We start from the raw sequence: 25,097 nt of genomic DNA, 5'->3' as shown, positions 1-25,097 counted from the left end.
GTAATAATTAGAGCTAAGAGCAAAACTGTTTCCGTTATTGGACAGAAATGAAAGGTTATTCAAGTCAGAGACTGTTTTATAAAAGAGTTTCTAAAACTCAGCTTATAAGATAAAATGTAAGAAATAAGAAAACTTAAAAGTATAGATAGATTTACTTGTTTTTATTTGACAAGTATTAACAGGGAATACTAATGAGTTTTGAATTCCATGAATTTGACTCAATGATTTATCTCTTTTGCATATAAACCATAGCCTGTGAAATATGGCATATATTAATAGAGATATTATTAGCTTATACTTGATTTTCTTCTTGGAAAGACTAACTTGTATTCAACAAAAATTTTGACCATTTAATATATGCCTGGGAACAGTTGATAGCATAACAATCCTTTTATGAACAAACACAGGAGCACTTGATATTTTTTATAATAAAAAAACTATATGTATATTATAATATCTATAGAAATTTATAACACAATTTCAAAGCAGGATATGTCAAATCATATTTGAGCCCATATCTTATTTACTTTCTTAAGTGAAAAGCTAGAGATTTGGAGGTCAGACCTTGAACACAGGATTGACCCATGAGCTGCATCTAGTAATTTACCTGTTGGAGAATTCACAGTCAAGAATGCTTTTAATATTTGTTAGTGATTGGGAAAATAATCAAAAGATATTTCATGAAAAGTATATGAAATTCAAAATCCAGTGCCAATAAATAAAGTTTTATTGACATACAACCATGTTCATTCGTGTGTATGATTTCTTTCTTGATATATTAGGAGAGTGGAATGTTTGTGACAAAGACTATACTGGCCCACAATCCTGAAAGTTTACCATCTGGAACTTTATAGACCCTGTGTTTTGGTACACTGTGCACTGGGGATAAAATATCATTGCCATGTAGGCTCATGATTTTGAAACGGATTGAAGTAGTTGAAGGATGTAAATATTTTTATTGCCCTATTACATGTTTCTGCTCTTTCTATGTTAAGTAAATGTAAAACAAGTCTATATGGAAACTTTTCCTAGTAGCTTTATGCACAAACTACCATTTAGAGAATCTGCCAGTGTACTACTCAACAATTCTTTCACTGAATGAAAGCATCAAGAATTAATACACATTTTTCAAGTACAATGGGATTCTCATGGTTCTAATGATTTTTGCAAGCTTATTTTAGGGTTGTGCTAATTAATAAATTTAAATCATGAATAGTTTGCTGCTGTAGTCCATTTTATTAATTTAGTGCAAAAGTATTTCTTTTCTTTCCAGGAGCCTCTCTTTAGGGATTCAGTCTTCCCCAATTCCATGGAGATTATCATTCATTAAGGTAGGCCAATTGGAGTCAGGGAATTGTGTATTGTCGAGCAGTTGTTTTTCTTTTCTTTCCTTTTTCCTTTGAAGATTTTGAGTTCTCAGAACAATATAAGGTATTTGATGTTCCAGTGTTCTCCTTGAATATGTTCAGCTACATTCCATAAGAGAGAATGAGCCCCACACTCACAAAGAAATGTTGAAAATAGAAAAATAAAGAACAAGCAATTGAATAGTGTTACTTAAACTCCAGGTAAAATAAGTGCCTGGAGCAAACAAAATCTCTGAAAATCTTACACATGTAGCCCAATTAAATCATCTTCTTGTCCTTAAGTAATCTAGTTGTAATTTGAATTTTGTTGTTGTAAACCATGTATTATTGCTTAAAAAGCTGGAGTTTAAATTTAAATCCACTCTATCAGAATTTTTTCCCTTTCACAATTTTGTGACTGTGAAAACTATTTTGCCAAACTTTAGAAGACACAATATTTCTTTTAATAATGGATGTATTTCATATATCCAAAGTTTTTATCTTTTTATATCATCCCCAATTATGATATAGTAAAATATACTTGAAATACTATCTAAAAATTATCAAATGTTATTTTGAGCCTCTAATCAGAAAATCAATATGAAAACCATTTGGAAAAGTAGCACAATTTACCATATTGCATTAAATTTTTTTCATTGGTTTTTAAAAATGACAATTTTTGACCCTCCTTTATTATTTATAACTGTTATGTATTATTTCCTAATTTCCTAATTTTAAGACTGTTTTATTGATGGACATTTAGAAAAAAGTGTAACTCACAAAGAGTAGCATAATAAAAAGTCATTAGAAACCTGATTTCTAAACTATGACTACTGATAGAAATTCATTTGAATTTTTAAGTATATGGCTTAAAGCAAAAATGGAAAGATTTATTAGTGAATCAAATTAAAGAATATTGAAGACCACAGAAATAAAAATTTGGAGCTAATTTCATAGTGTGATGAATCCTTTTTCAGTAATGACTTACTTATCAAGATAGTTTATGTGAACTCATGCTTCTTATAGAAAATATATTAAGAAAGCTTGAATTTGTCTCTTTTTCAAAATACTTATCATCTTTAATTCACTGTCTCTGGTGTTCAAAGCAGGATAAGCATATGTTGTGAATGATTAAAGATCAATTCTACCATGTAAGCTTGGGAATTTGTCTGTTAGAAAAATACATAAACAAATTGGGAGTTTTTTTTTCTTAATACACATTGTCATAAAATACACTAATGTTATTTTCTAACTGCTAGAAATTTTTAATCATATGCCTTATGGAATAAAAATAAATTATTTGAACATTTAAAATAGTTTAGTGGTAGATCCTCATGAAGTTATGTTACCAATTTTCAAGATACTTACCAAATCTACTAGAATTTGAAACAGAACAGAAAGAATTACTTGAAAAGTTCACATAGGTAAAATCTATACACATGCAGACACACACACATCCAGGAGTGCTCACACAAGTCTATTCTTGAAAGACAAGTGAAAGAATAATTAAAGAGTAGTGCCAGTTATTTTTTTTTCCTTTTTTTAATTATTGTAAACAAATGGGATACATGTTGTTTCTCTGTTTGTACATGCAGTAAGGCATGTCATTTGTGTAATCATAAATTTACATAGGGTAATGTTGTTTGATTCATTCTGTTATTTTTCCCTTCCCCCCACCCCTCCCACCCCTCTTTTGTCTCTGTACAGTCCTTCCTTCCTCCATTCTTGCCCCCCTCCCAAACCCTAACCCTAACCCTAACACTAACCCCTCCCACCCCCCATTATGTGTCATCACCGCTTATCAGAGAGATCATTCGACCTTTGTTTTTTTGAGATTGGCTTATCTCACTTAGCATGATATTCTCCAGTTGCATCCATTTGCCTGCAAATGCCATAATTTTATTATTCTTTATGGCTGAGTAATATTCCATTGTATATATATACCACTGTTTCTTTATCCATTCATCAATTGAAGGACATCTAGGTTGGTTCCACAATCTGGCTATTGTGAACTGAGCAGTTATGAACATTGATGTGGCTGTATCTCTGTGGTATGCTGATTTTAAGTCCTTTGGGTATAGGCCAAGGAGTGGGATAGCTGGGTCAAATTGTGGTTCCATTCCAAGTTTTCTAAGGAATCTCCACACTGCTTTCCAGAGTGGCTGCACTAATTTGCAGCCCCACCAGCAATGTACGAGTGTACCTTTTTCCCCACATCCTCACCAACACCTGTTGTTGCTTGTATTCTTGATAATTGCCATTCTAATTGGGGTGAGATGGAATCTTAGGGTGGTTTTGATTTGCATTTCTCTTATTACTAGAGACGTGGGACATTTTTTCATATGTTTGTTGATTGCTTGTAGATCTTCTTCTGTGAAGTGCCTGTTCACTTCCTTAGCCCATTTGTCGATTGGGTTATTTGTATTCTTGGTGTAGAGTTTTTTGAGTTCTTTATAGATTCTGGAGATTAGCGCTCTATCTGAAGTATGATTGGCAAAGATTTTCTCCCACTCTGTAGGCTCTTTCTTTGCATTGCTGATAGTTTCCTTTGCTGAGAGAAAGTTTTTTAGTTTGAATCTATCCCAGTTATTGATTCTTGCTTTTATTTCTTGTGCTGTGGGAGTCCTGTTAAGGAAGTCTGGTCTTAAGCTGACATGTTGAAGATCTGGACATACTTTTTCTTCTATAATCTGCAGGGTATCTGGTCTGATTCCGAGGTCCTTAATCCATTTTGAGTTTAGTTTCGTGCACGGTGAAAGATATGGGTATAGTTTCATTCTGTTGCATATGGATTTCCAATTTGCCCAGCACCATTTGTTGAAGAGGCTATCTTTTCTCCATTGCATATTTTTGGCCCCTTTGTCTAGTATGAGAAAATTGTATTTATTTGGGTTTGTGTCCATGTCCTCTACTCTGTATCATTGATTTACCTGTCTATTTTGGTACCAATACTATGCCATTTTTGTTACTATTGCTTTGTAGTAGAGTTGAAGTTCTGGTATTGCGATACCCCCAGCTTCATTTTTCCTGTGAAGGATTGCTTTAGCTATTCTGGGTTTCTTATTCTTCCAGATGAATTTCATGATTGCTTGCTCTATTTCTGTAAGGTACATCTTTGGGATTTTAATTGGAATTGCATTGAATCTGTATAGCACTTTAGGTAGTATGGCCATTTTGACAATATTAATTCTGCCTATTCAAGAACAAGGGAGATTTTTCCATCTTCTAAGGTTTTCTTTAATTTCTTTCTTTAGTGTTTTGTAGTCCTCATTGTAGAGGTCTTTTTGTTAGATTGATTCCCAAGTATTTTATTTTTTTCGATGCTATTGTGAATGGGATAGTTTTCCTAATTTTTCTTTCCAAAGATTCATCACTTATTTATAAAAATGCATTAGATTTATTAGCATTGATCTTATATCCTGCTACTTTACTGAATTCACTTATGAGTTCTAAAAGTTTTCTGGTGGAATTTCCTGGTTCCTCTAAATATATAATCATATCATTAGCAAATAGGGATAGTTTGAGTTCTTCTTTTCCTATTCGTATCCCTTTAATTTCTTTGGTCTAATTGCTCTGGCTAGAGTTTCAAGGACAATGTTGAATAGAAGTGGTGAAAGAGGGCATCCCTGCCTTGTTCCAGTTTTTAGGGGGAATGCTTTCAGTTTTACACCATTTAGAATGATATTAGCCATGGGCTTAGCATAGATGGCCTTTACAATGTTAAGGAATGTTCCCACTATCCCAATTTTTCCTAGTGTTTTGAGCATGAAGGGATGCTGTATTTTATTGAATGCTTTTTCTGCATCTATTGAAATAAGCATGTGATTCTTAACTTTAAGTCTGTTGATATGGTGAATGACATTTATTGATTTCCGAATGTTGAACCAACCTTGCATACCTGGAATGAAACCCACTTGATCATGGTGCGCTATTTTTTTTTTTTTTTTGTTTATTTATTTTTAACGTTTACATAGGGTAATGATGTTTATTTTTTTCCCTTCCCCCTACCCCTCCCACCCCTCTTTTCCCTCTATACAGTCCTTCTTTCCTTCATTCTTACCGCTCTCCTTAGCCTAACTCTAAACCTAACCCTAAACCTAATGCTAACCCCTCCCAACCCCCATTATATGTCCTCATCCGCTTATCAGCGAGATCATTCGTCCTTTAGTTTTTTGAGATTGGCTTATCTCACTTAGCATGGTGCGCTATTTTTTTAATATGTTTTTGTGTGCGATTTGCTAAGATTTTGTTGAGAATTTTTGCACATCAATGTTCATTAAGGATATTGGTCTGAAATTTTCTTTCCTCGTTGTGTCTCTGTCTGGTTTAGGTATCAGGGTAATATTGGCTTCATAGAATGAGTTTGGGAGGGTTCCCTCCTCTTCTATTTCATGGAATACTTTGAGGAGTAATGGGATGAACTCTTCTTTAAAGGTTTTGTAGAACTCGACTGAGAACCAATCTGGTCCTGGACTTTTCTTTGTTGGTAGACTTTTGATGACTTCTTCTATTTCATTACCTGAAATTGGTCTATTTAAATTGTGTATATCCTCCTCGTTCCGTTTAGGCAATTCATATGTCTCTAGAAACCTGTTGATGTCTTCAAAATTTTCTATTTTGTTGGAGTAGAGATTTTCAAAATAGCTTCTAATTATGTTTTGTATTTCAATCGTGTCTGTTGTGATATTTCCTTGTTCATTCCGAATTTTAGTAATTTGGGTTTTCTCTCTTCTTCTCTTTGTGTGACTAAAGGTTTATCTATTTTGTTTATTTTTTCAAAGAACCAATATTTATTTTGTCAATTTTTTGAATTGTTTCTTTTGTTTCAATTTCATTGATTTCAGCTCTGATTTTAACTATTTCCTGTCTTCTACTGCTTTTGGTGGTGGTCTGTTCTTCTTTTTCTAGGGCTTTGAGCTGTAATGTTAGGTCATTTATTTTTTGATTTGTTCTTCTTTTATTGAATGTGCCCCATGAAATAAATTTTCCTCTAAGTACTGCTTTCATAGTGTCCCAGAGATTTTGATATGATGTTTCTTTGTTCTCATTTACCTCTAAGAAATTTTTAATTTCCTTCCTGATATCTTCTATTATCCATTCATCATAAAATAACATATTGTTTAATCTCCAGGTGTTGGATTAGTTTCCGTTTTTACTTTTTCATTTATTTCTAACTTCAATCCATTGTGATCTGATAGAATACAAGGTAGTGTCTCTATCTTCTTGTATTTGCTAATGTTAGCTTTGTGGCATAATATATGGTCTATTTTAGAGAAGGATCCATGTGCTGCTGAGAAGAAAGTGTATTCACTCTTCGTTGGATGGTATATTCTATAAATGTCTGTTAAGTCTAAATTGTTGATTGTGTTATTGTGATCTATGGTTTCTTTGTTCAGTTTTTGTTTGGAAAATCTGTCCAGTGGTGAGAGAGGCATGTTAAAATCACCTAGTATTATTGTGTTATGGTCTATTTGGTTTCTAAAATTGAGAAGGATTTGTTTGACATACATGGATGATCCACTGTTTGGGGCATAGATATTTATGATTTTCATGTCTTGCTGATTTATGCTTCCCTTAAGCAGTATGAAATGTCCTTCTTTATCCCTTTTGAGTAACTTTGGCTTGAAGTCCACATTATCTGAAATGAGAATGGATACCCCAACTTTTTTGCTGAGTCCATGTGCATGGTATGCTTTTCCCCATCCTTTCACCTTTAGTCTGTGGGTATCTTTTTCTATGAGATGAGTCTCTTGCAGACAACATATTGTTGGATCTTTCTTTTTTATCCAATCTGCCAGTCTATGTCTTTTGATTGATGAGTTCAGGCCATTAATATTCAGGGTTATTATTGAGATATGATTTGTATTCCCAGTCATTTGGCTCTTTTTTTTTTTTTTTTGACACGACTTGGTTTCTCCTTTATTTGACAATTCCTTTAGGATAGTTCTTCCCTTTGCTGATTTGCATTTTTGTTTTTCATCTGTTCCTCATGGAATATTTTGCTGAGAATATTCTATAATGCTGGCTTTCTTTTTGTAAATTCTTTTAGCTTTTGTTTATCATGGAAGGATTTTATTTTACCATCAAATCTGAAGGTAAGTTTTGCTGGATATAAGATTCTTGATTGGCATCCATTTTCTTTCAGGACTCGAAAAATGTTGTTCCAGGCCCTTCTAGCTTTTAGGGTCTGGATTGAAAAATCTGCTGATATACGTATCGGTTTCCCCCTGAATGTAATTTGGTTGTTTTCTCTCACAGCCTTTAAAATTCTGTCTTTATTTTGTATATTAGGCATTTTCATTATAATATGCCTTGGTTTGGGTCTGTTGTTGTTTTGTGTATTTGGAGTCCTATAAGCCTCTTGTACTTGATTTTTCATTTCATTCTTCAGATTTGGGAAATTTTCTGAATATTGTTTCATTGAATAGATTGTTCATTCTTTTGGTTTGTTTCTCTAAGCCTTCTTCAAAAAATATGGAGTGCTTCACAAATTTGCATGTTATCCTTGCACAAGGGGCCATGCTAATCTCTGTATCATTCCAATTTTAATATATGTGCTGCCGAAGCAATCACAGTGCCAGTTATTGATATTAAGGAAAGCATGTTTAGCTTTTTATTACATTGACCAGGTTATGCATGGGGAAAATAAATATCAAAGAATCTCTTTCTCTTCATAAAATTAAAAAGATAATAATTCAGGAATTTTAGTTAATACAAGGCAATTTTATTTGATAGCATTCAATCTTTATCTTGCATTAATAAAGATAAAAAAAGACAAATTACAAATATGTGTTTGGCAAGAAATAACTTAAAATTTTTCATATGTATATATGTATTTATGTTAGATAAGTAGACAAATAGGGAATGGCAAGAATTTGAACCCCTTTTTTTACCCCTGGTGGTATGATGTATGAGAGAAAACGAAATGGAATTCTTTTAATCTCAGTTTTGATTTTTTTTTTTTAATCTCAGTTTTGGCAGATGTCTCAAATGTCAAGAAAAATTGGGTAGTACCCTCAATACTTAACTGAAGAGGTGAAGCACTTTTGTAAATCACACTCACACTGTGAAATTCATCTATTACCTTTAATTTGCATGAGAATTGAAGTCTGGAAACTCCAGGTAATAGAGATAAGTTTATATTCCTGGTTTCCATCATCTTTTCACAAATGAATATAGTACCTATACCTTTTCATAAAACAAATAATAGAGATGCTTTAAGACAACGTCTTTGTCAGTTTGCTGTGTGTTCTCTGAAATTCAAGGAGCATTGAAATTCTGTTCTCTTTCCATCAGGAGAAGCCTTAATCTGGAGGTTACAGATGAGGCTGCCATTGTCTGGTAGCAGAGTGAAGGGAGGCAGTATAGGGATGGTCTGTTTCTATGTTTTGTAAAGAAATTGGACAAAGGAATCTAAGATCATCCTAAAGAAGATCTCACCTTAAAAGATTGTCTAGCAGATTAGAGAGGGCAGATTTCTGGAAGTTTGAGTACTGAGGGCATAGTAGAAACTGCCACATGGAACATTTTCATATCAAGGAAGCTCCAAGTGGATCTGAAATTAAGATGCAAAAAGCTATCAATTGAACATTTTTCATTGTGAGGGTAGTAATACCAAGAAGAATCTCTTCCAGTCAGATTAGATCAATTCAGCACAATATTGCTCCTCTCTCCCTCAACCCAGAGAAGCCAAAAATATTAAATATAGAACTAGAAAGGAAAAGAAAGAAATAAGGAAAAAGTAGCAGATTTTTTTCCATCTGCAGGATTTATGATTTGAGTTTAGTCTGAGTTGGAACTGGGAAGACACTTTAGACTAAATTTAAAAATAAAGTTTTTGTAGTAGACAAAAAAGGATTGTTTAATTATTGAAATGATATTCTATTTTTGATTGACATGAACTAGAAAAGCTATGAGACCTGCAAAAAAATTCAATTCTAGGGCCAAAATGAAAAATTTCTGGAACATGGTTCTCAAAGGTTTGTGGGAAAACAAAATTACTGTGTGATTACCCTCAACTAATTCCCACTTGTTCAGTATGGCAAAGAATGTAATAACCCGAGTGTCTCTTTTAGAGACTATCTGAGAAAGACACTGAAGGAAAATAAGGAATGATTAAAGAGGCAATCTGTTCATACTGATAACACATCTTCCTAATTCCCAAATTTGGAATAGGGATAATCTTCGATATGAGTTCAAGTTAAATTTCCCTTGTGACAAGAAGAAAGCCAAACACTCTATCACATACTTGCAGATTAGATGATTTAGCTTCTCCTTTCTTGTAATGTCTTCTGCTTTCAGAGATGTAATGAACCCACTTAAATATTACCATACCTCTCCTCTCCTCCATCTTTCTCTTTCTCTCTCTCTATTTCTCACACATGCACATGCACATACGCACACACATGCAAACACACATCATTAGGCATTAATATTCTCTATTTTTTCCCTATTTCTCCATTTTATGAACCCTGATTAGACTCCTTAATATTATTTTATATATGTGGGTATTAGATAATTCTTCTTTTTCTTTCTTTAAGTGTTTTTAGAATTCTAGTTATCTCTTGGCTTCAATTCTATATAAAGTGGGGTGCTAAGCTGGAAAAGATAAATATCAATCAATCAACCAACCAGAAAACCAACTTCTGAATCTTTTTGACAACTCCCTGATATATTATCACATTTTTTTTTTTCCTGGAGAAAATTGAGCATGCAGAAAGGAAGTTTCTACTGCAAAGTTAAAGATGTGACAGGGCTCTTCACTTTTCACACCCACTCATTTATTAAAATAAATGTGTTAGTCCCCTTCTCCCTAGTCATAGGAGCTTCCTGTATGATGAAAGGAGTGGATGGAACTCCTCTATCAATGGAGTGATAGGACAGAAGGGAGACCTTAAAACTTAACTTCCGTAAAATAATTAACAACATAAACACACACAAAGCACAACTGTGATACCACTTATAAACAAAACATAAATAGTGCTAAACCACCAAAGGATAAGGAGCCCAGAAGAGTCCCTTCTGAGGAAGGCTACTTCAGTTGAATCTTGATATGTAACTGATGGCCATGTGAAAAGAGATAGGAGCATTTTAAGTGAACTTATTATCTGTATGAAAACATTATAGGATGAAGAAACTCAGAACTTTAGAAAACTTGGGAAGAAACTTTTATAGATGAAACAAATATACAAAGGTACAGAAATAACATGAGATTATTGGAGAGTTTAAAAAATAAGTCAGGGACAACTCATTAAGAATTTTGTAGGTCAAGATAAAGACTAAAATTTATGTTAAGTACAATGGATGACAGTCATTGAAGTGTTTCAAACTGGTGAGTACAATGATCAATCAATGTCGTATACACTTAATTTATCTCAATAACATATCTCAAAGTTGATTCTATGATCTCCATTTCTATGGCCATTATGCCCATAATTTCAATTAAATTTACTTATTTTTGTACTAGTGCTTCTCACCTGAAGTATATATTGTACAAAGTTTCTAAAAAAATTTATAAAATTTTAATTTTTGTTGAAATACAACTTTGATCATCTCTCTCTTCAGCTCTTCATTAGTTATCATGTATGGTACCTACTTCAAAACTACCTATTTTTGTCTTTGATTTTATTTTACATTCCAATTTAAACAGAAATCAACTTGAACTCCTTATAATTTCCTGCACTGACTTACAACTAACCCTTATTATTTTGTTCATGCTCTTTCTTTTGTCTTTACTCCATTCTTCTCTATATTTTCAAATATTATCTATGAGTGAATATGCAACTCTGTTTGCAGCAACAATGGAGGAAAATGGAAGACATTATAAGTGAAATAAGCCAGTCACAGATGGGCAAATACTGTATGATTCCATTTGGATGATGTCTCTAAAATAGTAAAACACATTGAAACATCATATACTTAATAACCTACAGTGTCCACCCCTGCACAGAGTAAATAGCATCCATTTCCTATGAAATTACTTCAAGGTTAGAAAGCTCACAGAGACTTCCCTGTCATGCCTTATTATATATTCTTAGGCAATTATTATTTTCTGGTTCAAACCCTGAACTGATCACTGTCCTCATAAACCTCTACTCCCTGGGGAGAATAATTAATGGGAAAAACAATCTCCACGCTTGATACCATCTTGAAGAGTTTGGTCCACTATCATTGTTTCCTGACTCCTCTCTGTCTCTTCCTTCACTCATGAATAGGAGTGACTTCACTGCAAATGAATTTAGTAGAAGTCCTACAAGGTGGCTCTGCTCTTTCAACTCTCCTTTTATTTTGGAACTTAGCTAACTGCAAGAAGAGTTCATTTTCCTCTGTTTCAACTTTCCATATGTTTAAAGGAAGAACTGGGACAATCCTACAGAAGCTGGAAAAGGTCACCTGTGATTGGCTGAGAAAATCTAATTCTATGATTTCGTGTGATAGAACTTTTCCCTGCTTTCTTATTTCCTTCCTTTTTTTCTTTTTATGATTTTTTGTTTGTTTTTTGTTTTTTCGGTATTTTTGTTCATTTTTTTTGGTAACAGACATTTTCTAAAGGGGGAAAACAAAGCTTCTGTTTATTTTTTGGTGGTGAGATTTTTAAAATGTATCCCTCTACCTTCACTAATACACACAGTGGTGTGTCTAATTCAAATGGCTAATCATTCCCTATATACCCACATTTCCTTTATTAATGACCCCTAGCCCCAGTAGCAGTAAGTTCTAGCTTGCCACCAATGTCATGATCTTGTTATTCCAGATTGCTTATTGCTAATTCATTTTGGATTGTAATAATAGTGGTATTCAATATTTATTTAAGTGAACATCTTGTGACTGTTATTCCTTATTTATGATACATATTATAAGATCAATATTCTTACAGTTAGTGCCTAATTGTATTTGTAAGAAAGAAAACTTAAGGAAAGAATTTCTTTACAGATGATACTCCATTAATTTTAGTGTTTCTCTTTAAGATTAATTAGTTAATATCAATGTCTAAGTAAATACAACTTAATGACTGACAACTGTCCTAAATTACATTTAGTGTAAAGATTTTTTTAAAATGTGTAATTTAATTTTATCACAGTATGCATATTTTCATTTATAATGTAATGAATAATGCTTCCTACAAGTTCCACACTGAACTCCAATTATAATTTATGCTTTTTTTTTTTTTTTTTTGCTTATTTTGTATTGCTTTTGAAAAGTGAAAGGTAAAGTCAACAAATCTGTTAACATCTGACACTTTAATCTGGGTCTTTTTCATTTGTTAATAAAGTAGTTGCAAGGGATCTTTCAGTTATTATTACAAAGAAGAAATAACAAAACAAGTATTACTAATTTTTACCAAAATAGTAACACAGTGGCATCATAATTAAATGGACTGTCTCTATATCAGACTAAAAAATGTGCAAGTACCTTTCAAATTTTTGAAGAAAAGAACCTAATATAAATGTTTTCTTTTTAATTCTTTTATTAGTTGACATAGATATTCACATTTTACATTAAGTGTACATGCTAAAAGCAAGATTACAGAAACTTACTTCGACTTGTGTTAATGTTCAGGTAGGAATTCTAGAACCGTATCCCATCACACCCTATGCCCAATTCAGTTCTGAAGCCTGCAATCATTTATTAAGTTAAGCTATAAAAAGCAAAATCTAAAACATCATACTAATTCAAGCTACGTGAAATTCAAACCATGAATGTGACTGAAGTCTTATAAACAGGCTTAACTTCTCTGGTGTTGTCAAAGTATACAGTTCATTTTTATCTTTCTATGAAGTTTCCACACAGACATAATGACATTATATCACATATGTACCTGATTTTATGTACCTAGAAATATTTCCATATTAACATTAAATGTATATTTTTAGTAGCATCCATGTTTATATGTCTCATTGGAATTGTGTATTAGCTGATTGATGATACTTTGGTAATTTATAAAATAATATAATTCCTTTGAATGTTTTCTTAACTAAAAAAAAATACTTACAATTTTTGGTTCTAGATTAAAATAATATATTTAGAAAGATTCCTAAATGTCAAAATTAGCTTTGACTATAGAATTTCAATTATAAAACAATTTTTTTTTAAAACCAGGGATTGAACCCAGGAGAACTTAACCACTGAGTCACATCCCCCAGATCTTTTTTTTTTTTTTAATGTATTTTATTTTGAGACAGGGTCTACTAAATTGCTGAGGCTGACTCTGAACTGGAGATTCTCCTGCTTCAGCCTCCTGAACCACTGGGATTACAGCCACTCCCATCTAAAAATATTTTAAGAGGGGGAAAAAGATAGCATAAAAAACATATTCATTTCACTGAAATATGCATTCTAATATTTAAAATCAGGATCAGTGCCATCTATTTTTGAGGCATAGGAAGAATAAATGAGTGATTTTACTTTATTCAGATAATCAAGCTTCATATATACAATTACTTTTCTTCTGATGAGAAAGTCATAATGCTCAATTTTGATCACTCATAAGATTTGAGACAGAATTGGCAGTGAAGGAAACACTGAGGAAAGCAACATATGCTCTGTCTATACCATGTCAAAACCAGCTAAGCCAAGAAACAGGGCAAATTTTATGTTCCAACAGATTTAAGATCCTTCACACTTTATCCAGATATAGAAAGAGGAAAAATGTTAAAAATTCCAATTAGTCACAATCTTTTCCATTTATTATTTTCTCTAAAACTTAGTTGTTTCCCCCCTTAATTTCATGTCATTTGGAGTTTAATAAGATGCTCATGTCAGTTTTTAGAACATAAAACAATTTTATTTTCAGGAAAGAAATTCTCTTTGGTAATCAAGTATCAGTATCATCTCTAGTTATTATGACCTATTGATTTTCACACTTTTGGAATCCACTCAAACCTTTGTCAGAAACACATTTAAAAGAAGACACACAACATAGTGAATGCTATTTGCCAAAATTGGATTCAATTGTACAGGAAAACCACTGAAAATACTATATTTCAGACTAAAAAGAATATATCTTACTACCCTCAATATAAATCATGGTACGACAATTTTTGACAAGACAAGACATTTTCACATAGAAATAAATTTTATTAGATATATATTATTTTTTTCTTTACAAATGTACCTCATCAAAAAAAAAAAAAAAAAAAAAAAGAGCCAATACATGACATTTTACAAAAAATACTCCCCAAATGAATCACATTTCTGGATGTAAAATTTGAAACTATTAAAATCCTGGAAGGCAGCATAATAAAAAATCTAGAAGACCTTTTACTTGATGATGACACTTTAGATATAGCACAAGAGGCACAACACATGAAAAAAAAGAATTTTTAATTACAATTAAAAATTTCTGTTTTGTGAAAGCTATTTTCAAGAGAATAAAAAGGTAAGTCACAGATAATATCATTTCAACAGGTATACTAAAGGACTGATATTCAAAGCATACTAAGAACCCTTAAATCTCAGCAATAAGAAAATGCCTAATTATATTCCTGCAGTAAACATTGTTTTAATTCAATAATTCAGCAGTGACTGATTAAGAGAACATTACATTTTAGACTATATGTCAAGTTGTGTATAAAAATAAATAGTATATAGCATCCTCTACTTATAGTACAAACATAAGAAAAATAATTATTCAACTCAGTTATTAGAACATAAAATACAAGTCTTATATGCAATACTATATGAGTTCCAAAAAAAATGAGTAACAACAAATACATTAAGAGGCACAGAAGAGGGTGAATTTCCAGGTGACCAGAACACATAAGAGAACATATTGAATGGAAACAAAATCAAATAATCTTGAAGATTAACTCCTATGATAGAAATACTTCACAATGTAGCAACTACCACTCAGCTCTAATCCTTTACGTCATTCCTGACAAAAGGTCTTAAATAAACTGTACTCAACAATGTAGAAAATTAAGACACTTTTTGTCCCTTTAAAGGCAAATAATAAACTATTTTAAATGTAAGGTAAATATTAAGAATCTTGAAAGGAAAATTTTAGTCCAAAACCCAGTGGACATATATCTCTAATACATAAACTAATTTGTTTATCAAAATATTTTGTCTCTCTCTCTCTCTTTGCATACATACATACACACACACACAAACATGCACACACACACACACACACACAATATAAAAACACAAATACTCAATTTTTTACATTAAAATGTGTTCACAGGATCAAACCTTGCTAGTGGTCTCACCAGAAAGATCCTCTGAAACATTCTTTTCCAATACAGTATTTGTATTTAATTGCTAGTGTTTCTCACTAAAATATACCTTTTCCACAAGACTACTCAACTCCAAGATTTATTTTTCCATCTTGGCATATATTTTGTTTCCTGACAATGAAGTCCTGGAACTACCTAATCCAAATTACATTTTTTTTGGAAGTAGTTATTAATTATTGATTACCTGAAACAATTGTCTTCATACTTGTTAATGTATTACATATTATTTAGAAAAATTACCGCCTCTCTCCTCCTGCAGACTGAAAGTTGCAAGAGAATGGTGCACTCAATATTTTTACTACTGCATTTTCAACAACTAAATACAGGGAACATGAAAGGGACTACTTCAGTTAATGGATGAAACATTATGATCAATCTTGTTTTTGAGGTGGGAGTTCACCTGCAAAGAAATAGCAAAATAATACTTGAAAGTTAACAAAGTGAGATAGACACATATATTATGCACACTCAAGTAAATATTTACATATCTTTACAAGTTAATTAAAGCATAACAAATTTTCTTAATTTTTGGGAGCATTTCATCTGTTCTGTATTTTGGAAAAAAAAATGTTTCATATCAATGAAGTAGTAATGTTTCAATAATACATTTCAAAGATCAAAATTTTTTCAGTTATAATAATTTTATATTAAATGTCACTCAAGTAAAAATGAATGGTAAGAAATTATAGTTCTGCAACATATTTTGGGGACATTTGCACACTGAACAACATGAAGAGAGGTGTTATTCAAAGTATAGATATTATATATGTAATGTTTATTATAATATGTTTCCAGGAAGTCACAAATGCTTTGACTAAGAAATATGTGTTCATTACAATAATCTTCCAACAAAGAAGGGACAACTGAGAAAGGATGGACTTTCTTTTTAGTGTAAAAGTACCAAAGAAATCAGGAAAGGCTTGAGGACAGAGCAAGAAAATTTTGAGTATGAAGAGACTTATTAAGTCTTTCCACTCATTACTAAAAGCATTAATTAAAGATAATTGTTGTTGTTGTAGTTGTCAAGCTAATGAATCTCTAATATATAAACTCCAAAGTCATGCACAGAGTGACCTATTTTCTCTAGCCATACCCCCCTATAATTACCACTCAGTTAATCCATATTAGTGGGCCAACCTACTGATTGAGTTATACCTATCATAATCTAATGATTTCACCTCTGAAAATTCTCATATTATCTCGCACATGAGCTTTTGGAGGCCACCTCGTGTCTAAACCATAACATAGATTCAGGGAGACAGTTTATAGAATAAGGTGGACAATCAGAATCTTTCCTACATTCTTTCTTTCTTCCTTTCTTCCCTCCCTTCCTTCTTATGCCCTCTGTTTCAAGGAATTTGGGATTACTAAAACAAGATTAGATATCAGGTGGTTTTAAGCCAGGAAAATGGTCTAGACAATTTCCCATTACATACATACCAAAAATAAACAAAAACAAACAAATGAACAAAACCCCTTAATTGCAGAGAGAGATATACATGAAATAGGGTCCAGAGAGAAGCATGTGGCCACTGAGAAAGAGGGTGTGCATGTAAAGCTTGTCTTTGTCTTGGAAACTACTGGATTCTACTTATAGATCATCAATCTCAGAGTTTTCATATTTTTAAATGCTTGTATTATGTATTAATTATTGCATTTATGTATCTTACATGATGAAGGAAATAAGACTCTCTTTTTTGTGTGTTTGATTTATTTCAAATATTTCAATTATTTTTCCCTAAAATGCAATACACATTTATTAAAATATATATCAAAAGGATTTAGAGTTATACATTACTAAGACATTCTATATGTATTATCAGCCCTAGAAACTTTGCATTACTTTCATTTATGACTTTGAAATTTCTTTCCAGTTTTGTGACCAAAATTTTGGAGACAATAGGAGAAAATTTGTAAATGTATATATAGTTGTAAGTATGTGACCTAAGTTAGTTAACTGTTTTTCAAAATTAGCCATACATATTATATGACTTAAGTATTTTAGTTAGAGACAAGCTAATCTGGTAAAGAAAATGATTAGGGATTATACTTAAAATAATAAAAATAAATTTTTCACATTCATTGATTACTTATTCAAGAGCAGTAAAGATGATCTGATACACAAAATAAAAACTTTATGGCCAGATACAAGGACATTTTAATCATACAATTTCATTATAGATATGTTTTCTGTGTGAAACAAATAAGTTCAAAGTACTTCCTGTAGGATTCAAGTCACTATTTAGTTGTCATATGTTAATTCCATCTATTTCCACCACTACTTACAATTTAATTAGAGTAAAAATCAAATTCTCACTTTTTATAGATTCAATCAAAATAGTTTTTTATGAAGAAATTTAATTCTAATTTTTAAGTACCAAGTTAAAAATTTAGAATGAGGTTTTCATTGTTTGAGAACTGCATGGATGTAGGTTCAAGCATATTATGATCTATAAGTCTACATAAATTTTCCAAGCTTTTAAAACATCTGAAATTTTCAGACATAAACATATATATTTAGAGTAAGAATTGACTGATTATCAATACTTTTGTGAGAATCTCAGTGAAGCACAGAGAAACTACTTTTAAAAAAGAAAAGAAAAGCATTCAAACTCCTAAATAATTAATATCATGCACTTCCTGTTGGGGACTGAAATGACTATTACACAATTCATGCTGGTTCATGCACTCAAAAACTGTAGGAAAAGCCTCTATGCAGAGTGGTCACTACTATTTTCAACAGCGTTTTGTTGGAGGAATGCTCATAAGCATTGAGAAGGCAGAGGAGAGGAGACCAACAGCCCAAGATGAGAAAAATTTTAAATTTATTGAAAAACCAATACTTAAGTTGATTTATCAGTTTATAGGAGGTGTTGTAAGGAGGTATGTAAAAATGATAACGGTATACAACAATTATTATATAATATTACAATGGGAATATGATATGATTATTATAATAGGAAATAATAACCATAGTATTTGTACTAGTAGAATTCATAGTTAGGCCAGATTGTTGAAAGTAAAGGTGCCAGGGTCTAGCTAAGGAAGTGGAAGTGGAGCTTCAGCCCAAAGGATGAATCTCAGTGGAAGCTGAGATTCAGATAAAGCAATAAGAATGAAGGGACAAATGACAGACTAGTAGAGACACTGTGTCATTAAAAGACCGTGGAATGTCGGAAATAAGAAAGAGCAATAGATTAAGACATTGATAATCAGTCTGGAGCCAAGAACTAGAAGACTGAAGATATTGTTTACCAAAGCACAATGGGGACTTCTCACAGTTTAAGATCTGATTTAACAAAAGTAAATAAGAATTTTAGAAATTCTAATTAAGCAACTCATACTATTATTTTTTTTAAATAGTGTCTAGCTAAATTAACCACTGATCTCCTGAATATCATTATGTAGGAAGTCAGTAAGGTAGGTACAGTGATAGCATGAATTACAGGTATATATCCTCATAAGACTTTCAAAACTTCAGTAACTAATTCAACTACTATAACTCTTAAATTCAAATTATGTGAAATGTTCATAAGAATTCTCATCTACTGGACTTCAGTAGTTGTTCCATGATATTCAATGGATAGTTAAAAAGTTACTTATATCTAATAGGATGTTTTAGTTTACAAAATGTATATAAATATATAAAGTGCAAATTAATATGAGAATACAAGTGAGTTAGGTATACCTCCTCTCTCTTTTTCCAGTTTTGAACATATACAATATTAGTGATTAATTTTTTAAATAGGTAAGTATTGAAATAGTGAATATTAGAAAAAAAAACTGTAGAAAAAACTTTAGGAAAAAACTGTCAAATATCTGTGTTGGGTTTATTGATGAACTTAGAGCATCTAAAATTAGGGCATACAATAATTTTTTTTTAATGAATGAGTATAATTAGATAGGTTTAGAAGACCCAAATTAATAAACAGCAATGCCTACTTATTTTTTGAATATTGATATACAGCTTCAAAATTAAAAAAAGGAATTACACAATTATGATGAAACTAATATTTAATTTGAAATTCAAATTTTAGTGGTTTGGGTAATAAAAGTGAAAAAGTGAACTTACTCTATTATATATCATTATTTGAAACTGGTCAAGTTTTTTGGATCTGAGGTCTCCAATCTGAAACAACGTTCTAAAGCACAACTAACTGAGTTAAATTTAAAACATTGCACAATGAAGGTAGAAGATTTCAAAAGTCTTGAAAAAATGTACTATGGGGGATGCAAATGTCAAGTTAGTTATTATGTAATATTCACTTACAAATGTCTCAACTGTTGAAATAATTCTCAGGGCCCTTATTAAACCTGCTTCAAAGCAGTCATGAACAAAAGAAGAAAAAGAAAAGAAAAGGAGGGAAGGGAAAGAAGGAAGGAAGAAAATCAAAACAATTCATTTAAACAAAATCTTCCTTTTAAATTTTTAAAATATTTTTATTGTACAAAAATGGGGTACATCTTTTCATTTCTATGGTTATAAATGAAGTAGATTCATACCATTCATGTAATCATATATGTATAAAGGGTAATGATGTCTGTCTCATTCCACCATTTTTCATACCCCCCTCCCTCTCATTTCCCTTTATTCAATCTGAAGTTCCTCCATTCTTCTCTCACCCCCCAAACCCACCCCCATTATATATCATCATAAAGTTATCAGGGAAAACATCTGACTTTTGGTTTTTTGGGATTGGCCTATTTCACTTAGCATGATATTCTCCAATTCTATTCATTTATCTGCAAATGCCATAATATTATTCTTCTATATGATTGAGTAATATTCCATTGTGTATATATACCACAGTTTCTCCATCTAATACTGCCAAACTGGAAGGACCATGAATGAAGAAAATACTTTAGTCTTAACCTTCAAAGAAAATAACAGTGAGAAGTAGAAATAATACATTTGGATAGACTGAACCAATAAGAGTTGGTTTTGATGAAAAATCTAGTAATAATTGTAGCACTTAACCTCAGATATACACAGGAAGAGTTCAAATGAAATTTCTCAATATTTTAATTGCACTGAGGAGAGATTACACAGAATTCTTGAATTTTTCAAACTAATTTTTGAAGAAATAAATAACTCTTAAACATTACATTTTATGTTAAAGTTGATTGACTACAATGTAGGAAAAGTTCAGAATATTCTATATTTGGAAGAATCTCCGGTCTTTTTTGATGAAATCAGTAATCAGTAAAATCCTTTGTGATTGACAAAAGAATTGTGAATTAGATGATATCACTCATATATTATGCCTTTTTGGGCAATTAGCATATATCAAAAGAGATGCTTCTTTTGGCCAACATCACAAACAAATACTTGTAATATGGAATATCATTTTTGTTTTAAACTGAAGAAAAAATTTAATAAACTAATTTTGCAGTTCTGAATTTTTAATTCTGGTCTTTTCACTTAGAACCTTATGTTTTCACATTGTGGTCCATTTAAATAATTCTAATTTGTTATTTTAAATTTATTAATATTATTTGTTTTGGTTAAGTAAATTTTTAGGTTGCATTAACTAGGATTTTTCTCTCCTTCAATAGAACAAACTATATTTATGTGTTTCCTAGGGCTGCCATGACAAAGTACCACAAAATCAATGCCTTAAAACAAGAATTTCCAGAAGAGACTTTCCCTACCTCTTAGCTACTGATAGCCCCAGGCATTTCTTGGTTTGTAACATTAACTCCAACCTCTGCCTTTACCTTCACATAGGCATCTTCACTTTGTGTCTCTATATTTTTAACATGACTTTCTCATAGGTATGTCTCTGTTTTCTCATCTTACAAGGATAACAGTTAAATTAGAATGGACTCGTCATAATTCATTATGATCTCATTATGTAACTTGATTACATCTGCAAAGGTTCTTTATAAGTAATGCCTAGCCTCAGGTTCTGGGAATTAGGGTTTCAATGCAACCTTTAGAGGGACACTATTGAACATAACATATTCTTATTATTAAAATTCAAGATTTAATATTGCAATGCATATTCCTTCCTCCTATTTTGAATATATCCCTAAGTTCTTTCCCAGCTCTTTAGAAGCGATGCACAGCTAGATGATTAACTACTAGTCAATGCAACCACAGACCCAGGGTGGAGAACCAGCTACAACCCCACCTGTAGATATTTTAAAGACCATACTTTATATGGTTTTCATACAACAAAATCCAGAAATATAGAGTAATAATTAGGAAAGAGTTTCTAGGGTCTGAATACTAGACTTCATGCACATATGAAATAAATGTGAATTGATAAGAAGCAAATAGTCTACTTTGACTAATATGCACAAATACATTAATCTAAAGTTTTACTGAAAATATTCATTATTAAATTCTTTAACACAATATTTAAAATAAAATATAGAAAATTTGTCCAGTTTTGTTACTTCTACAAAGTATAGCTTGTTATATTTGTGAAACTAAACTTTTCCAAAGATGTAACGTACCCTATCTCAATGAGCTATATTTTTTGAGATCAAAATAAATTTGTGAAAAACAATTGTGTCTCCAAATATTTTCAATGCATTATAAAAGTGAATTGTTTCACACAATTTTATCATATATGTTACTTAAATAGCTGGAAGACCAAAGTATAACTGGGTATTTTTTCTGAAAATTATCAATTATGACTTTCCTTCTCATTTGTTTGGAACTCATAGATATGTGTAATGCAGACAAGCTTACATTAGTGAATCTATTCACATTTTCATTCATTTATACATTCACACAATGACTTAACAAGCATGTTGATGCCTATCATGCTTAATAATTTGCTTATAGTTAATGACATTATAATAAAATATATAGGCAGATCTTAATTTGTGTTGGGTCTACAGAGCATGGGAGAGGCTACAGATAAAAAAAAAAATAAGAATACAGGTATATAATAATACACTACAGAAATGTTATAAAGAAGAAGTACAGAGAAGTAAAAAAGTATAGAGCAAGGGGATATGCTCAAACCTGTGTTGATCAGAGAATGTTTCCATGAGAATATGATTTCTGAGATGAGCTGCAAATGCTGAGAGAGAATTAACTGAAGCAGAGCAGGGTAACACAAAGGATTTTATGCCCAGGGCAGTCCAAAAGCACTGGGGGGAAGAAAGAGTATTTAATCTCAGGAATACAGAGAACATGTAGGGAAATGTGTGAAAGGAGACTGAGAGAACTCTGAGCACAACTTATACACATATTCTTCTAGAAATTTTGTCAGTGATAGGGTGTTTGCAAAGCTACTCTGATGAAAGGGAAGAAAAAGGGAAAGACATAAGGAGACACTTAAACATTCTACCAGATTGAATATATGACTATATGACTAAGGTTATTCTCTAACACCTTAAATATTCTGCTCCCACCTAGACCACCTGCCCTCTCCTTACTTTAAACACTTGTAGAACATATTAACACATAAAAGATCACGTGTAATTATAAATTATTATAGGTAAAATATTTTTAAAATTTAAACCCAATGAATTAGACAAATTTTATCCCATTATCTTGACTTAGATATAAGAAGGAAAAGACTTATCTTGGGTATTTTCCTATTCAATTTATTCAGATTTTAAAAAGATTTTGATTTATTTCAAAATGTCTATGCTGTTTTATATGGCAGGGGCATGACCTCAGTATTTCATACAGAAATATCCTAGATATCTTAAAGAAGTATATTAATATCAAGGTCTTTAAACCATTGGAGAGGAAAGATTTCAATATTTTAGTGTAGAAATAATACTCCCAAGAGTGATTTTTTGCATTATGGAAAATAATATCCAGCTGGTAATGCTTTTTATATTGTATTCATGTTAGTCTTTATATCTTAATCAATATTTCTAAGCCTTTGAAATTTAGTATTGAGATTCTGGCTAGAAATCTGTTTTTAAATTCAAGTCAATACAGACTCAATGAGCCCTCTGCATGTTGATGCTACTTCTAAATGCTGCTCCCACCTAGACCACCTGCCCTCTCCTTAGTTATAAACACCTGAGTCTTTTGATTCCTTCAACAGAGTTAAGCAAAGGAAGAAAATAAATTGTGATATAAATGACAGTTACTGAGCACTAATTTTCAGGAAGAGCAGTGGGTATAAACATCACCTAGATATCCAACAGCTAAAAAGAATCTTGGTAAAGTGGACCCCAGCTGGGTTATTCCTGATACCCATATTCACTTAACACCCATTAGGACAGGCAACAAAGCCATTAGTAGATCTACCTAATGAAAGATAAACAAAATCAGGTAATCAGATTTTAAATGCCTGAGATTATAAGGTGATCTACACAGAAATATAATAAAAGATTATTTTTCAATAATATTTCTCTAATCCTTTTTCAAAAACAAATTGTCACTGAATAACATATAGAATTTAATAAAATTCAACAACATAAAAATCAAAGGGCCTTAAAGTGGGTAGAAGTATTATCAACAAGCACCTCACTCCCCTATCACACAACCTCTTAAATCAAGAATTCTGTGTACCATAAATCAAACGTGACAATTTAGCCTCTGCTTGGATAATTCTAAAAAAGTAAAACATGTACTTAGTGTTTTTAAAAGTTTCTTTCATTATTAGACAACATTGTTTTTTACTAAGTTCTTATTATTAGTGGTTTGGCATCTGCACTCAACGACTTTTACAAAATTTTAACCATGCTCTTTTAAGGCAAAGCATAAATCATGTTTATTTTCACATGACAACTCTTCAAATATTTGGAATGAAATGGTGTGGAGCAGTGGAAACATCAGGGCTCTCTCTCTCTCTCTCTCTCTTTCTCTCTCTCTTACAGTTTATTATTTTCTTTAAAAATTACAAAAGAAACTAATGCTGTAGGTCAATACAACTCAGGCAAAGGGGAAAAAGTGCAGTTCCAGAGCAAAGGGAAAGTTCATTCTTCTTTAGGCTAATGCATTCCTACACCCCCAATACCCATAAAAAAGAGCTTCATGATCCAGAAGAGCTTCGGATAGTAGCTCAGAAATGACGAGAGCAGAGGTACTGAAGCTACTAATAGAATTTTGGATGTCCTTGGTTATTTTGTCCTGGGATGAATAAAAGTCACTCTGAAGTCAGGTAAGGGAAAGTTATAGCAGAAGACACCTAAATGTACCAAACACAGCAGTAAAAACAAAACAAACAACACTCCCCAGCAGAACTGTGACCTTAAAGAATGGGGTAGTCATCAGATAGCTGCACTACTACGCTTCTGCTACCCCCACCCTTTCCCCCCAAAAATAATGTGGAAGTGTAAGAGTGTAGTAGTATTTGATTCAACAAAGAAAGAGTCTTTCACCAAGTCAAAACAAACATTATCAAGGCTACATTAGCCCCAGCAGGGAAAAGGATGATTGTAAAATCACAGGCACTTCTAGTTCATCCCCAGGTATATTGAACTCCCACATTTATGCTATCACCTCTCATTTCAATAAATGTACATTCTGTTATTCTTTCAGTCTCCAGTGCCAAGATGTACAACATCTGATTTTAGAAAGAGCTTAGGGAAA

General features: G+C 31.9%; 1 non-coding gene across 1 annotated transcript; it reads right to left on the bottom strand.

Moving 5' to 3' along the window:
- Positions 1-7,814: 7,814 nt before the first annotated feature.
- Positions 7,815-7,919, bottom strand: LOC124985975 (U6 spliceosomal RNA). Its single transcript, XR_007108908.1, has one exon. It is a non-coding gene; the product is annotated as a U6 spliceosomal RNA (small nuclear RNA).
- Between the last annotated feature and the right edge of the window lie 17,178 nt (positions 7,920-25,097).

Source organism: Sciurus carolinensis, chromosome 5 (genome assembly GCF_902686445.1).
Source record: "Sciurus carolinensis chromosome 5, mSciCar1.2, whole genome shotgun sequence".
NCBI classification, from domain to species: Eukaryota; Metazoa; Chordata; class Mammalia; order Rodentia; family Sciuridae; genus Sciurus; species Sciurus carolinensis.
This window is presented reverse-complemented; position numbering and strand designations above follow the sequence as displayed.